Source organism: Drosophila ficusphila, unplaced genomic scaffold, assembly GCF_018152265.1.
Source record: "Drosophila ficusphila isolate 14025-0441.05 unplaced genomic scaffold, ASM1815226v1 contig_636, whole genome shotgun sequence".
Lineage (NCBI taxonomy): Eukaryota > Metazoa > Arthropoda > Insecta > Diptera > Drosophilidae > Drosophila > Drosophila ficusphila.
Window position 1 is genome coordinate 2,357,090 of NW_025064569.1, and position 14,952 is coordinate 2,372,041.

At 33.8% G+C, this 14,952-nt stretch overlaps 1 protein-coding gene across 1 annotated transcript in view; it reads left to right on the plus strand.

Moving 5' to 3' along the window:
* The first annotated feature begins 227 nt into the window (after window positions 1–227).
* Window positions 228–14,952, plus strand: part of LOC108100769 — a 65,885-nt gene continuing 51,160 nt past the window's right edge. The window contains 2 exon segments of the mRNA XM_043208744.1: window positions 228–294; window positions 369–680. The gene's annotated coding sequence lies outside the window, so the exon portion shown is untranslated.

Below are 14,952 nucleotides of genomic sequence, written 5' to 3' on the forward strand. Positions count from 1 at the left end.
GCTTTATGCTATTTTCTCAGTCTGGGTGGGAGCGCGTCGCGGTATTCCTCCCGTGGAGCTCACCTCAGGCTTATGCCGGCTCTGTCAGTAACCTAACTAGTTTCTTTGTTTGTCTCACTCTTGGCTTTTACCGGATCCCTCTCGGCCGCTCTTTCCGCCTCTTTGCCATCATATTAGCGTTCTCTGGCCCGAGTCTAAGACACGTTTACAGCTCCGCTGCGCTCGTCTCAGTCTCTTCGAGAGCGTTGGCAATGTCAGTTTAACTCGGGAGATCGCGCGCCAGTTAACCGTTGTGTTAGTGTCCGTTTCTTGTACATATAAACATGTGTATGTGTGTATATGGTATATAACAAAGTCTTTTTCTTCAGCTTGATGCTCGTTCGTTTAGACCTGCAATTTTCGCCTCAAACAGCAAAAAAGGTCTGCCAAAAAGTGTATCTGAGTGCTAAACTTTTATGAAATTTTACACAGGGAAGAAATTTAAAAAAATCTACAAATTAATTGAAAAAAAGAAAGTGCTTAAAATTCTAAAGTAACAAACAAGTCGTGTAGCATTCTCTTTTAACTTCGTCGTATTCGATCTGTTTCGCTCCATCTCACTACAATGCTTTCTTTCATTTGGACTGAGCAAGTACTGAAATAGGTATTCTCAGTATACCCCAGTTTGTATGGCTTAAGGGGTGAGTAAAAGTTTTAATGCTGGAAAAATGCATTGCTTTTTCGAAAAAAACCAAAATATTACAGACATTACAGGGTACAGATTTGCTTTTGGTTACAAATAATAAAAACGCTTAAACAACTACAACTTTCTATTTAGCAAGCTGCATAACGTAACTGATAATTATGTATTCTTGTACTGTTTAAGTCATTAAGGTCTGTCGTTTTGGTTTAAATCAAATTAAAAGATGTTGCAAAGATTATTTTTAAGCTTTTGTTTTTGCACAATATTATTTTTCGGCAAAAAAGATTTAAATACTAAGAAAAATTTTAAGCTTGGGTGCAAAAAAATATTTCGATTTTAGCGTTCGTCTGTCTGTTAACTCTGTTTACTACTCTCCAGTTTTAAAGCTATTTTGCTGAAACTACCAAAAGTTGTGTAGTCATTGCACGCGGTATATAAAGAATCGGACCGGATCGGGCGACTATATCGGATAGCTACCATAGGAGAGAATGACAAAAAAAAAATGTACGTCGTTGTTCTTTATCATATTGACATGATTTCCTCCAGATAGTGTTTTCTAATTATTTTTGACTTTCGTATTAATAACATGACCATGATTTTTTGAGTACATTTGGCCCTCGCTTAACACGGACTTTTTTTTAGCACGAACTCGGTCTTACACGGTGACGAATTTGCTCCCATCCCCCTTTGAACACGCAAAAAACCTCGTTCTTACATGATTGCAAAATATTGATAATGAAATAAACAGATTTTTTTTTTTGATAACGAGCCATAAAAAAAAAAGGTTAAGAGGGAGGTAAGGTTTTAAAGGCCAAAAAAGGGCCATGTTTGATTTTTTTTGCGGCGAAATGAGTAAGTTTATTTTATTGAGCTTAATTACATGTTATTGTTTAACTTTTGAAGAGTATTAGAAAAAGAAATTGTTAAAAAATATTAAGAAATAAGCCTGTGGCGGTTAATCTTCCAAAGCGCCTAAAGAAAAAGTTGTTTTGCGGTGAACATCATAGGGCGTTAACGGATCATCTTAAAAATAAAATGTGATATGCGTTATAAAGATAATAAATTTCTCGAGGTAATCAGGAATTTTCAATTTTTTTAAATTTATTTTTTGTCTATTTTTGGGAGCCCTTGAAAGTTAAAAGTGCGATTTTAGCTTAAAAAATCGTTGTTAATTTATTTCTTAAAAATAGAAAAAAATTAAAAAAAAACTCTTCCTGATTACCTGCGTATTTATGTTGAGAATTTGTGTTAAAAATTTGAAAAGGATCGGTTTAGTAGATTTTGAGTTCTGATGTTCGCCGACTTTCAAAATAACGTCTTCGGCAAAATCGATTCAAAGTATTTTTATACGTGAAAATACGTCCAAATACGGTTGTTTAAAACGCTGTAACTCCGTTAGTTTGACTTTAATTGACTCAAAATTTTTACACAATGTTTTTGACATATTGGTCATTCAGAAAAAAAACAAAAAAATAATTTAAAAAAGTTTTTTAAAACCTTACCCCCCGCTTTGCGATTTGCACGCACATGCGAAGCCAACAAAACATAAGTCTTCGTCATCTGCTTTTTCACAGACCAACATACATAATAACGTTTGTTTCATCTGTTTCTACGAAAACCCTCCAGCGAGAGGCGGGATTGTTTTGTATATCATTTATTATCATATTTGTAGATACGGAATACGCCGGGAGAAGTTCCAGCAGATTGTCTGAAAAAGATGTAACCAATCAGACTTATAAAAATGCAGCAGAAGAAAAGGAGCGTAATGAAATTTACGAAATGCTCAAAAATAATTAATAAATAAGTCAAGTCAAGTATCATAGCTTTAAATCTTAGCCATCAACCAAATTTTTTGGCGGTTTCTAGCTTTTTTCATATGTCACTTTAGCTTCTTTATGACCAGAAGAGTTGGCAACACTGCCTATGGTAGCTATATGATAACGTCGTTGGATTTTATTAAAATTTTTTTTCGATTTAAGGGTTTTTAATAAACTCCATATTTTGAAAATCATGCTTATGGTTTTTAATTTCGATATTATAATTTTTTTCCATCATTTATATATATATTTTTTGATCTTTCCTATGGCAGTTATATGGTTGAGTTATCCGATTTTGATAAAATGTAATCCGAAATTCAATAGTACATATGTAGTTAGAAAACGCCAACTGGAATTAAGTCTATCTGATCACAACAACAGCGTTAGAATTTTTTATTTCATTCTTTCGTATGGGAACATTCGATATAGTCGGCCGATCCGGCCCGTTCCGACTTATATACTGCGTACAATAACTACACAACTTTTGGCTAAGTTTCAGCAAGATAGCTTTAAAACTGAGTGACTAGTTTGAAGAGAAAGGGACAGACGGACAGACAGACAGACAGACGGACAGACGTACAGATGTTTTTCGACTCAAATCGTTATGCTGATGAAGAATTTAAATACGTGATGGGGTCTGAGGTGTCTCCTTCACTGCGTTGCAAACTTCTGACTGAAATTATAATACCCTTTTGCTCTGCAAGGACATAAAAACAAAGCAAAGGAGACGTTTACCTTAATAGGTCGAAATAAATGTAAAAGTGGCTGACACTTGATGAAAAGACCCCGCTTCCAGAGATACATATTACACATATGCAAGGAGAATATGAAGGCGAAATTTGTTAAAATATGGTTGCAGTAGCAAATATTTTGCTTGAGTTCATCGCCTTTTTTAAGCTTTTTACGCTTGGGAGCCCCCAAGAGTCTTTCGGAACATAGGTCTCATCATTTGGAATTACAACATGCAATACATTTAATTATAAACCAATGCAAACCTTACGCATTGCCAATCAAAGTGGACAATGTTGCTTTAATAAATTTTTAGTTAAAAAAAAAATGGGTTTTATAGCCAAATATAATAAATAGAAATAGAAAATAAATAAATAGATTCAAAGAAATGTTTGTGCAATGTAGAACATTTGAAAATAGGTAATAAGGTTACTTTTTTGCAAATCCTTTTTGTGGTTAACTAGTTTTACTTTCATAGAGGTTTCGAAAACATCGTCTTTTGATCGTCAATATATGTTGGTCTTATACATCTACCATACTGAACCTAACAGTTGGTTTAGTTCCGTTCCCGGTGATCAATTTCGACATACTCTTTTTATACCCTTGCAGAGCAAAGGGTATTATAATTTCAGTCAGAAGTTTGCAACGCAGTGAAGGAGGCACCTCAGACCCTATAAAGGATATATATTCTTGATCAGCATCACGATCTGAATCGAAATCCGTCTGTACGTCTGTCCGTCGGTCCGTCTGTCCGTCTGTCCGTCGGTCAGTCTGTCCGTCTGTCTGTTTCCATGTAAACTAGTCTCTCAGTTTTGAAGCTATCTTGCTGAAACTTTCCCAAAAGTTGTGTAGTTATTGCACGCAGTCAGTGCCGGATTAGCCATATAGCAGAAGTAGCAACTGCTACGGGCCCCGCGCATTGGGGGCCCCGCGCGGCCGCGCTCCAACTCCTACCTATCTGATCGTAAAAAAAACAAAAATTTAGATAGGAACCTAAAAATAATTTGCATGACTTAAGCGTGAAGCGCTTAGGCTTTGCTTTACTCCCATCTGAAAATATAAAACTCGATTTCGTCACGTTATATTTTATCCGAAATTAAACCACATTTCTACCCTTCAAGCGGCCAGACTTTCATTTTTTTATATACACTGCCGCTCAACTGAATAGGTTCATGCTCTCAGAGGAAGTAATTTGTCTATAATTTCTAAACCAGTGTACCGATTTCCAAAATTTTTTTTCTTTAACTCTTGAATCATTTTATAATAAAATGGTGAAGAAGGTTTTTCAAAAACATATTATTTATTCCTTATTTAATTTTTCTTCTGAAAGGTTAACAAAATTCATGGTTTTTTTTTGGGTCATCTGAATAGGTTCAACCTAAAACAATTAAAATTATTTAAGTAACTAAGGATAATTTTCATATTTTTTGAACTTGGCTGATACTTATGAACATTTTTAGAGTACATTTTACTAATTTTAATAAAAAGTGAACCCTTCGTTGTCCGATATAACATCATATACACGACCGGGAAGCGAGCTATACAAATTGTGCAGTATTTGCAGTGAAATGGTTGTCCAGGCTATTTTAATTGCCTTAACTAAAGTTGTTTTGCAAGAAAATTACCTGCCTCCTTCATATATCTTGCGCGATAGCAACCCCATACGATTTCGATTATATTAAGGTCAGGTGAATATGGGGGCCATTCAAGTAAGTCCACATTTTGAGCCTTAATCCACTCTTTTACCACCCTAGCTGTATGATGAGAGCGTTATCTTGCTGGTAAGACCATTTGATAAAGTGAAAAGTATTTGAATAATCAGGAAACGTAGCCTTTATGATAGATTTGTAGGATTCCGCGCTCATTTTAGAAGTAACAAATTAGAGGTCGCAAGTGCCAAAGACTGATACCGACCCCCACACCAAAATCAATTTAATTTAGAAGCGTAAATCAATAGCTACAACTATTATTATCACGATCTTCGAAAGGAAGAGCATTTCCTTAGCCGTTGTCATAGCTGTGAGGGTGGGGTAATGGTGTGGGAGTCGGTATCAGTCTTTGGCACTTGCGACCTCTAATTTGTTACTTCTAAAATGAGCGCGGAATCCTACAAATCTATCATAAAGGCTACGTTTCCTGATTATTCAAATACTTTTCACTTTATCAAATGGTCTTACCAGCAAGATAACGCTCTCATCATACAGCTAGGGTGGTAAAAGAGTGGATTAAGGCTCAAAATGTGGACTTACTTGAATGGCCCCCATATTCACCTGACCTTAATATAATCGAAATCGTATGGGGTTGCTATCGCGCAAGATATATGAAGGAGGCAGGTAATTTTCTTGCAAAACAACTTTAGTTAAGGCAATTAAAATAGCCTGGACAACCATTTCACTGCAAATACTGCACAATTTGTATAGCTCGCTTCCCGGTCGTGTATATGATGTTATATCGGACAACGGAGGGTTCACTTTTTATTAAAATTAGTAAAATGTACTCTAAAAATGTTCATAAGTATCAGCCAAGTTCAAAAAATATGAAAATTATCCTTAGTTACTTAAATAATTTTAATTGTTTTAGGTTGAACCTATTCAGATGACCCAAACACAAACCATGAATTTTGTTAACCTTTCAGAAGACAAATTCAATAAGGAATAAATAATATGTTTTTGAAAAACCTTCTTCACCATTTTATTATAAAATGATTCAAGAGTTAAGAAAAAAAAAAATTTTGGAAATCGGTACACTGGTTTAGAAATTATAGACAAATTACTTCCTCTGAGAGCATGAACCTATTCAGTTGAGCGGCAGTGTAGGTATACATTTATTTTTTTTTTTTTTTTCGAGGGCATCCGCCAGTTGGATAGAGGCACCTTCGGACATTCCAGGTGCATATCCTTAAATCATAGTCCATTTTCGTTTTGCGGTGGTCGTCAACATAAGGGGGTATCCTATCCGAGGCTTTCGCTTTGGTCTTCACTGGGCTTCTTTCTTTTACGAGGCGGGTTCCAAACCCTGCGCTCAACCGTTTAACGTCCGGGTGACATCGCTGCACACATTAGCTCACTATCTAGCGGATGCTAAGATAGCTACCCAGGAGGTGCCACGAGGAGGCTGTGTGTCAACTTGCAATCATTCGAAGACAGAGGTCGCTCTGGCGGCCACCAAGTTGACCGCCATCAGAAAACTTTACTCTGTACGAATGAAAGCCATCCCATTTATTTTGCGAGTTTACGTAGCCGAGATTGTACTTTTTTTTTTTATCGATTTTAATATAATCAGGCAGGCTCCGGTTTTCACTTTTTTTCTCGTTTTCGTTTTTGGGCGAAAACGTACGTTTTCGTTTTTGGTGCTCCGGTTTTCACAAACTTTTTGTCATCGTTTCGTTATCGGAATTGTTCAAACAGCTGACTTTTTTTGGTCAAAAGTAAACAACACGAAAAAATGACTTTTATATTTTCAATTGCCTGTTTTGAAGCCAAAAGAAGGCAGAAATTGATTTATTTAAGAAAATCGAGACATCTTAGATGCAAAACATGTGTTTTTAATATGTCTGACGATCGGTAAATTAAGTTGTCTTACTTATATTTTCAAAAATTTCAAATAAGCCACCATCAGAAATCAGCTGTTTTCCATAATAAGGGGCTGCCACCATTTTTGCAGTTTTCATTCCACTATTCTTAACAATTTTTTTACTGCACTTTTACCATTTAAGAAAGAAAATTAATCATATTTATTTATAAGAAGCTTATTTAACTATTCTTTGCAAATATTTTTTTCTTCGTTTTCAATTTATAAGTATTTTTAAGTGGTTGTTTCGTTCCACTACAAGTACGGCAGCATTAACGATAACTTTGGCAATAGATTTATCGAGCCTTTAGCAAAACGAAATTTGTTGTTGCCGACGGCAAATATTTTATATATGAAATCAAGGTGGGGTCAGAAAATAATTATTTAAAAAATAAATGCGAATTAGATTGACCTACTGATGATGTGAAATGAACATCAATAGACCAAGGAGTCAACTATTTTTTTCCTTTTGCAATTAAGAACCATTTTGATGTAGAAAAAGGCATTTACTTTTCATTTCGACAAAAAAAACTTGCCCGTTTTTGAAAACGAAAAAATCTTGTGAAAGTGAAAATGGGAGCACCAATTTTCGTTTTTGAAAACGAAAACGAGAGAATCTTGTGAAAGTGAAAACCGGAGCCTGCCTGAATATATATAATTGGTTGATTTATTATAAAATATAGATTCATTTTATGAGTGAATATAGCTGACCTTTTTTTGAATCGGTTATCATATCGATCATGTTTCGAGAGTATTGAAAGCTAGTAACGCTAGATTAAGAGCAAGGTGTTTCAGAGTCTCAAGTAAAAAAGGCAGGTAATTTAAACATGAACTATTCAAATTATAAACAAAAAGTTATTCAATTAAAAATTACACATTTTATGTGTTCGTCGACATTTAATTTCCTTGAATATCTTTACTATAAAATAAGTGCTTAAGGTATGCATATTTGGATATTTTGGATTTTAAACGTTTTTAAATTACTAAAGGTAGGTGTAGGTATAATACCTACCACGAGAAACGTTGGTATCAAAATCTACAACAATAATTTTAAATTGTACCACATTTCTAAAATGAATTAAGGAACACGATGGGCCAAGAACGTCTTAATCATCTCACTTTGTTGAATATAGAGCATGATTTGCTTAAAGAAGTCGATATTGAAAGTGTTATCTCTAAATTTGCCCATATTAAATCCAGAAAAGTTTATTTGTAACAATTTTGTTTTATTTAATACCCTAAACTTGAGAACCTAAAGCAAAGCAAGGGCCCCTTGACAGAATTTGCTACAGGCCCCGCGCTAACTTAATCCGGCACTGCACGCAGTATATAAGTCGGAACGAGCCGGATCGGCCGACTATATCGGATAGCTCCCATACGAGAGACTGAAAAAAAAAATCCCACTCCGTTGTTTTTGATCAGATCGACTTGATTTCTTTCAGATGGCGTTTTATAACTACTATTGAATTTCGGTTTAAATTTTATCGAAATCGGATAACTCTATCACATAGCTCCCATAGGAGAGATCAACAAATATATATAGAATTAATGGAAATTAATTGATAACGTCATTGTTTTTCATCACACGACTATGATTTTTTGAGTATCAAGTTTTTTAACTAGCCTTGATTTATAAAAAAAATTTCATAAAAATCGGACAACTATATCATATAGCTGCCATAGGAAAGATCGAAAAATCTATATAGAATTAACGGAAATAAAATGATAAATGATCGTTATTTATCATCAGAAAATCATGATTTTTGGAATATAGAGTTTTCTAACGACTCTTGAATAACAAATAAAATTTCATCAAAATCGGAGGACTATATCATATAGCTGCCATATGAACAATAGTCAAAAATATGGAAAATTAATAGATAAGTCTCGTAGCTCCGATGTTGATTAGCCTTTGTGTATTCTGTTCGAAATATTTGCGGACTGCAAGGGTATATTAGCTTCGGCTTGCCGAAGCTAGCTTCCTTTCTTGTTAATTTTGATCTTAGTTACTTCGAACAAAAAGTCAAAATGGTTTCCTGTTTATATGTTGATATTTGGATGGTAATTGAGTTCATCAGTTCATTTACAGAGAATCCGCTTATAGCGACTTTCAAGAGACCGACGATTTTTCGTCGTTATACCCGGAAGACGCACTAAGCAGAGGGATTTAAGTGTATAAGTCTGTATAAGGACTAATCAAGCCATCGAGTTTTTGTCGCAAAAACCGGACGGACACTATAAGCGGAGTCGTTATAACAGGATTCTACTGTATTTTGTATCCAATTTCGTAAGATTGTAATTTTAATCAAGCGCTCAGTTTTCTTGGATTTTGTCATCATTTGCCACAGTTTTATTTTAAAGTCTGCATTTTGGATTAACTAAATATAATTTTTTAAACTTGTTTTTTACTAATAACGGTGTTTATATATGTATTTTGTTTATAAAAATATTATATTACCGTATAAAATTGTACTTAGCTCTGCGATTGGCTCTGTTTTCCAAAGTTATATATTTATGATTCAGTTTTCCGATTTTGATGAAATTTAATTCGCTATTCAAGAGTCGTTAGACTCTATATTCCAAAAATCATGTTTGTCTGATGAATAACAACGTTGTTATAATTAAATTGGCTGCGTTCAAATGACAATTATCTACACTTTAATTCCCAATATCCTAGCTCTTATACATAGTTTACAAGATTTCGATGTTCATACGGACAGACAGACAGACATTGACCGACCCGTCTGATGATACTGATCGATTGTATGTATTATCTTTATGGAGTCGCATTTAGAGACAGGAAGACTCTCCTGTAGCAAAAACTGTTTGACATATAAAAACAAAGGGAAACCGAAATTGGAAGAAAATCGGAGACGCGTACTAAGATCGTTTTGGGCACCAAGATGGATCAAAAGTGCAATTGGCCCCAAAATGCAATTGGGATTTTCTTTACAAAGTCTAATTAAGCCTGTCGGTATTGTCTTTGATAGGCCAAAATATACTCATTGTCCATTTCCCAAATGGTATTATGTACACGGAATGCCAGAAGTCTCCACACTGCTTCTGAGCTACTGGTGGTATGATGGTGACTTGATACTATTTAACACAATTTTCACTGTACCTTGATTTCTGCCTCTGTTGAAAATCATAAATAACACTGTGCGACAAAATTTAACAAAATCTTTGTTTAAGTTACTTTTTTGATTGTTTTCGGTTAAGGTGCATAAATTATGCACAAAAATATTTATGTCACCTTTTAAGTGATACGATTTCTTTTTTCATGGTAAATTTTATGAATTTATTATTATGAAAATAATTAACACAAAATGTTATTTTTTTTTTTTACTTCCAATAAACTATTATTTTTTTTAAAAGTGAATTTTTTTCCTGATTTTTTTTGGCTTTTTCAGAGGTATCCTCGCGTAACAAGTTCCATAAGTAGTCGCCCAGAGTATAGAGCTGGGAGAAAAAAATTTTAAAGCATTGTTATAAAAGCCTAACGGTATATTTGCTTAATACATTTTAATTAATAGATATTGAACTTGCATGAACGCTTATAACGGTAAAAAAAATATTTTCCCAATTTGTGATTATAAGGCTGTGAAATATGCAAAAACGCGCGTTTTTGGGACGTTTGAGTGTGCGTAAAAGCTGATTGGCTATTGATATTAACAAATCCACAAACTTAAATTAAAAAACTTAAAAAACCAACTTAAACATTTTTTTTGTCGCACAGTGTAATTTTACAGGACACTATATTAATGATCCCTAGATTAATATTAACCCTGTCTCGATAATCTAAGATTTTTTAGTGCCAAAATTGTGTTTTGGCACTTTTACTTGTTCGAAGTTAAAATTAATGTTTTATAAAAAACATAATTAAATTTTAACTACTGCATTCGTTTTTTAATTCATATTTTGTATATAATTGCTGAAAAATGTAAATAGTTAATTTCATCTTTAAATTTAATTCATGTAACCAAATATAAGCATATAAGCATCATCGCCGATATTTTTACACCCTTCCATAGGGTATTTTAATTTCAGCCTGAAGTTTGCAACGCAGCGAAGAAGACACCTCATACCCCAAAACAGAATACAAGGCAATGAGAACTTTTAATGCTTATATTATATTAATCATTAATATACATATAATAAATCATATAATATAATAATAATAAAATATATGTATATATGTCCAGTAAAATCGTTTAAATAAAATAATTTACGTCACCAGGGGCAGAAATAAAGATACCACCAGTAGCTCAAAAGCAATATGAAAACTTTTGGCAATCCGTATATAATACATGACACAATTTGGAAAATGGTTAACGGATACCGAATACCGACAGGCTTTATCGAACTTTGTTAAGTAAACCCAATTGCAGACACCCTTCTTTATGTTTAAGTACCTTCCTACTTTATGAGGAACAATACTAAAAAGTTACAAGAAAGAAATATTGGTAATCCCTAGCAAATGAGCAAAAAATTATATTTTAAAGAATATTACAAAGTTCTCATCGAAAAACGTTTACAATTTTTTTTTTGTTAGCAAAAGTACCTTAAAACCAAAAGTTGGCAGTAGCTGTTGTCTCCACAGGTTTTACGGCTACATTGTTGATTAGAGCCCGCAAAGGCAAGTGTACTGGATTTTATAAATGTAGAAATAAAACCACCATGCTGCTCGATATCTTAATGGTCTAAAAAACTAGATTTTGCTTGGGACAAATGTGAAAGATAATCATGGTAATAACTTTGTGATGGGAGGAATCAAGATTTTAGAACCTGGATCCACTCAAGTTTAGGAAAAGTTATAACTTCTGTCGAGGCGAAACTGCGGGGGCCCTAGCTAGTAACTGATAAAAATATTAAATATTGAAGCTTTAGGCAAAAGAGATCCAAAATAAGCATACATTTTTAAGTAAATTGGTGATATATTTATAAAGTAAAAAAAAAAAACATTTTCTATTATTCGCTCCAATGTTCATGAGTCAATCTGTAGTGCGGACTAGAAATTGGCAAACATTCCATATTGACCTTATTCTCACACAACCTGTTATATGAAAAAAAAACAAGAAACCGCTAACTAGTACGGGAAAAAATCGGTACGTTAGGATTGAGAAGTTTTAAGTCAGAGATGTTTTCAGTCTTTGTTATACTTCTTTTAGGCTCTTGTGCTTACAAATTTTATGTTGTACATTCATATATATAGTGGCTCGCAGCTTATTTCAACCAGCACCTCAAAAAAACTTTAAAGCCATATATGTATGTATCTAGCAAACCATGAGCGCTAATATAGAAATTCAAATGGGGATTTGTAGTGTGAGCCTTTAACTTAACATTTTTGTTAACATTTTTTTTTCGCATTTTTGACACTACCGCAGCCATGCTTAACTGTAGTATTTAGATTCTTCGCCTTAAATTTGCCAACAACCACTTGTGCAAGAATTTAGCTTTTTGGAACACCCTAATTTTGAAGACGAGTCCAAACTTATTATTTCCGGGTCTAATGGAGCCCGACATGTTTAGCGTAAGTCAAATATAGAGCTCCAAAGCAAGAATCTAAATACTACAGTTAAGCAAGGCTGCGGTAGTTTCACGGTATGGGCCTGTATGTCGGCAGCTGGCGTCGGAAGACTGCACTTTATAAAGTCTACGATGGACAAGGTTCACTATCTTGAAATTTTGAAAGCCAATTTTCTTCAAAATGCGGTAGAAATTGGAAATCGAGAGAATTTTCGATTCTACCAAGACGATGACCCAAACCACATATCGGATATTGTATTGTGCTAAACTCGTGTCCAGCCTGATTTTGAGGTATTTAGGTTCAGAGGCTTGGTAAAGGTAAAAGCGAATGGGACAAAATTAACGGTGCATGTTCTCCTATTAATAGAGCAAACATACATAAAAAAAATTCGGCGAAAAATCTCCGGGGAAAGGTGAAATTGGAGTTCAAAAATGGGGATTGCATAGTGTGCTAAACTAGTGGCCACCACTGTATATCGTTTAGTCGGACTACTGTATTCGAAGAAGCGTTTATTGCCGAGCTTTGAAATTACTTTGCCACAAATTATGGCAATCATTAAGAAACACAATATTAAAATAATAAACAAAAAACAATAAATACGTCAGACAAAATTAAGCAATGAGCATTTTGCGTACCCGCAGGTTCAAAAACAAAATTCTACCACGTTTGGTTAAAACAAGCAAGTACCCGAAGAAGCCATTACAAAAAAAGCTACTTTTAAGTGGAAAACCTTTGCAAAGATCCAAGTGCTTCGTGAAGCAGACAATCGGTTAAGCACAACAAAAATGTCTTGACCTCCTGATTTAAGTTTTGTCTTACGGTGGACAAGTCTTTTATAACTTATTCTTAATCAGCATCACGATCAGAACAGAAATACGTCCGTTTTGTTCAGTCTAAAGTCAAAGAAAACAAGAAAGGAAGCTAAGCTTAAAGAAGTTGGGTCCAAAAAAATTTCGAATTTCAATTTTGAAAATTGGAATCGTTTGACCCTCGTTTGACCACGTTTGCCCACCTTTTAGTTTTTTTTGACCCCCCGTTTCAAAGATATCGAATTTCGAAAATTTTCGAAAATTTTCGAAGGGAAAAAGTTTTTCAATTTTCAAATTTTTTTTTTTTAATCTGTTAAATAATCGTTTGAAAAGGTTTGCCCACCCTTTAGAATTTTGAAAAAATTTGTATTTTGGAAGATATAGGGCTCCAAAGGGTTTTAACTATAACGCCTTAAAAAAATCTTAAAAAATTTTTTTTTTTGGAAAGCGTTAGACAATTGAATGCTTTTGATTGTCCACCCTTTACATTTTTGAAAAATTTCAATCTTAAGGATGTATAAAATTTCAAACTTCAAAAACTTGTTACCCGTCAAAAGTGGGTATCTCATAAAAACAACGTTTTTTTACACCTTTAAGGGGGGGTCAAACGATTTGTGTTTAGAATCTTAAATTTGAGCTGGGGGTCAAACGTGGGCATAAATTAGTTTTTCGAAAAATTAAGTTTTAAGGTGTAAAAAAGCGTTGTTTTTATGAGATACCCACTTTTGACGGGTAACAAGTTTTTGAAGTTTGAAATTTTATACATCCTTAAGATTGAAATTTTTCAAAAATGTAAAGGGTGGGCAATCGAAAGCATTCAATTGTCTAACGCTTTCCGAAAAAAAATTTTTTAAGATTTTTTTTAAGGCGTTATAGTTAAAAAACTTTGGAGCCCTATATCTTCCAAAATACAAATTTTTTCAAAATTCTAAAGGGTGGGCAAACCTTTTCAAACGATTATTTAACAGATTAAAAAAAAATTTGAAAATTGAGAAACTTTTTTTCTTCGAAAATTTTCGAAAATTTTCGAAATTCGATATCTTCGAAACGGGGGGTCAAAAAAAAAACTAAAAGGTGGGCAAACGTGGTCAAACGAGGGTCAAACGATTCCAATTTTCAAAATTGAAATTCGAAATTTTTTGGACCCAACTTCTTTAAGCTAGGAAGCTAGCTAGCAGTCGTCCGATTTTTATGAAATTTAATGCGAAATTCAAGAGTCAACTTCAAAAGTTATGCTTTTTTGATGAAAACAACGATTTTATCATTTTTCTTCTGTTAATTTCCGTTAATTCTATATAAATTTTTTAATCTTCCCTATGGTAGATATACATATGTTGTCCGATTTTTATACCCTTGCAGAGGGTATTATAATTTCAGTCAGAAGTTTGCAACGCAGTGAAGGAGACACCTCAGACCCCATAAAGTATATATATTCTTGATCAGCATCACGAGTAGAATCAGAATACGTCTGTCCGTCTGTCTGTTTCTAGATAAACTAGTCTTTCAGTTTTAAAGCTATATCGCTGAAATTATACCAAAAGTTGTGTAGTTATTGCACGCAGTATATAAGCCGGAACGGGCCGGATCGGACGACTATGTCGGATAGCTCCCATACAATAGATTGAAAAGATTAATTACTATCTAATTTCGAATTTAATTTTATTAATATCGGATAACTTTATCATATAGCGCCATAAGAAAGATCAAAAAACAAATATATAAACAATGGAAAGAAATGATAACGTCGTTGTTTTTAATCCCATCCCATGCTTGGTTTTTAAAATACGAAGCTTTTTAGTAACCCTTGAATCGAGAAAA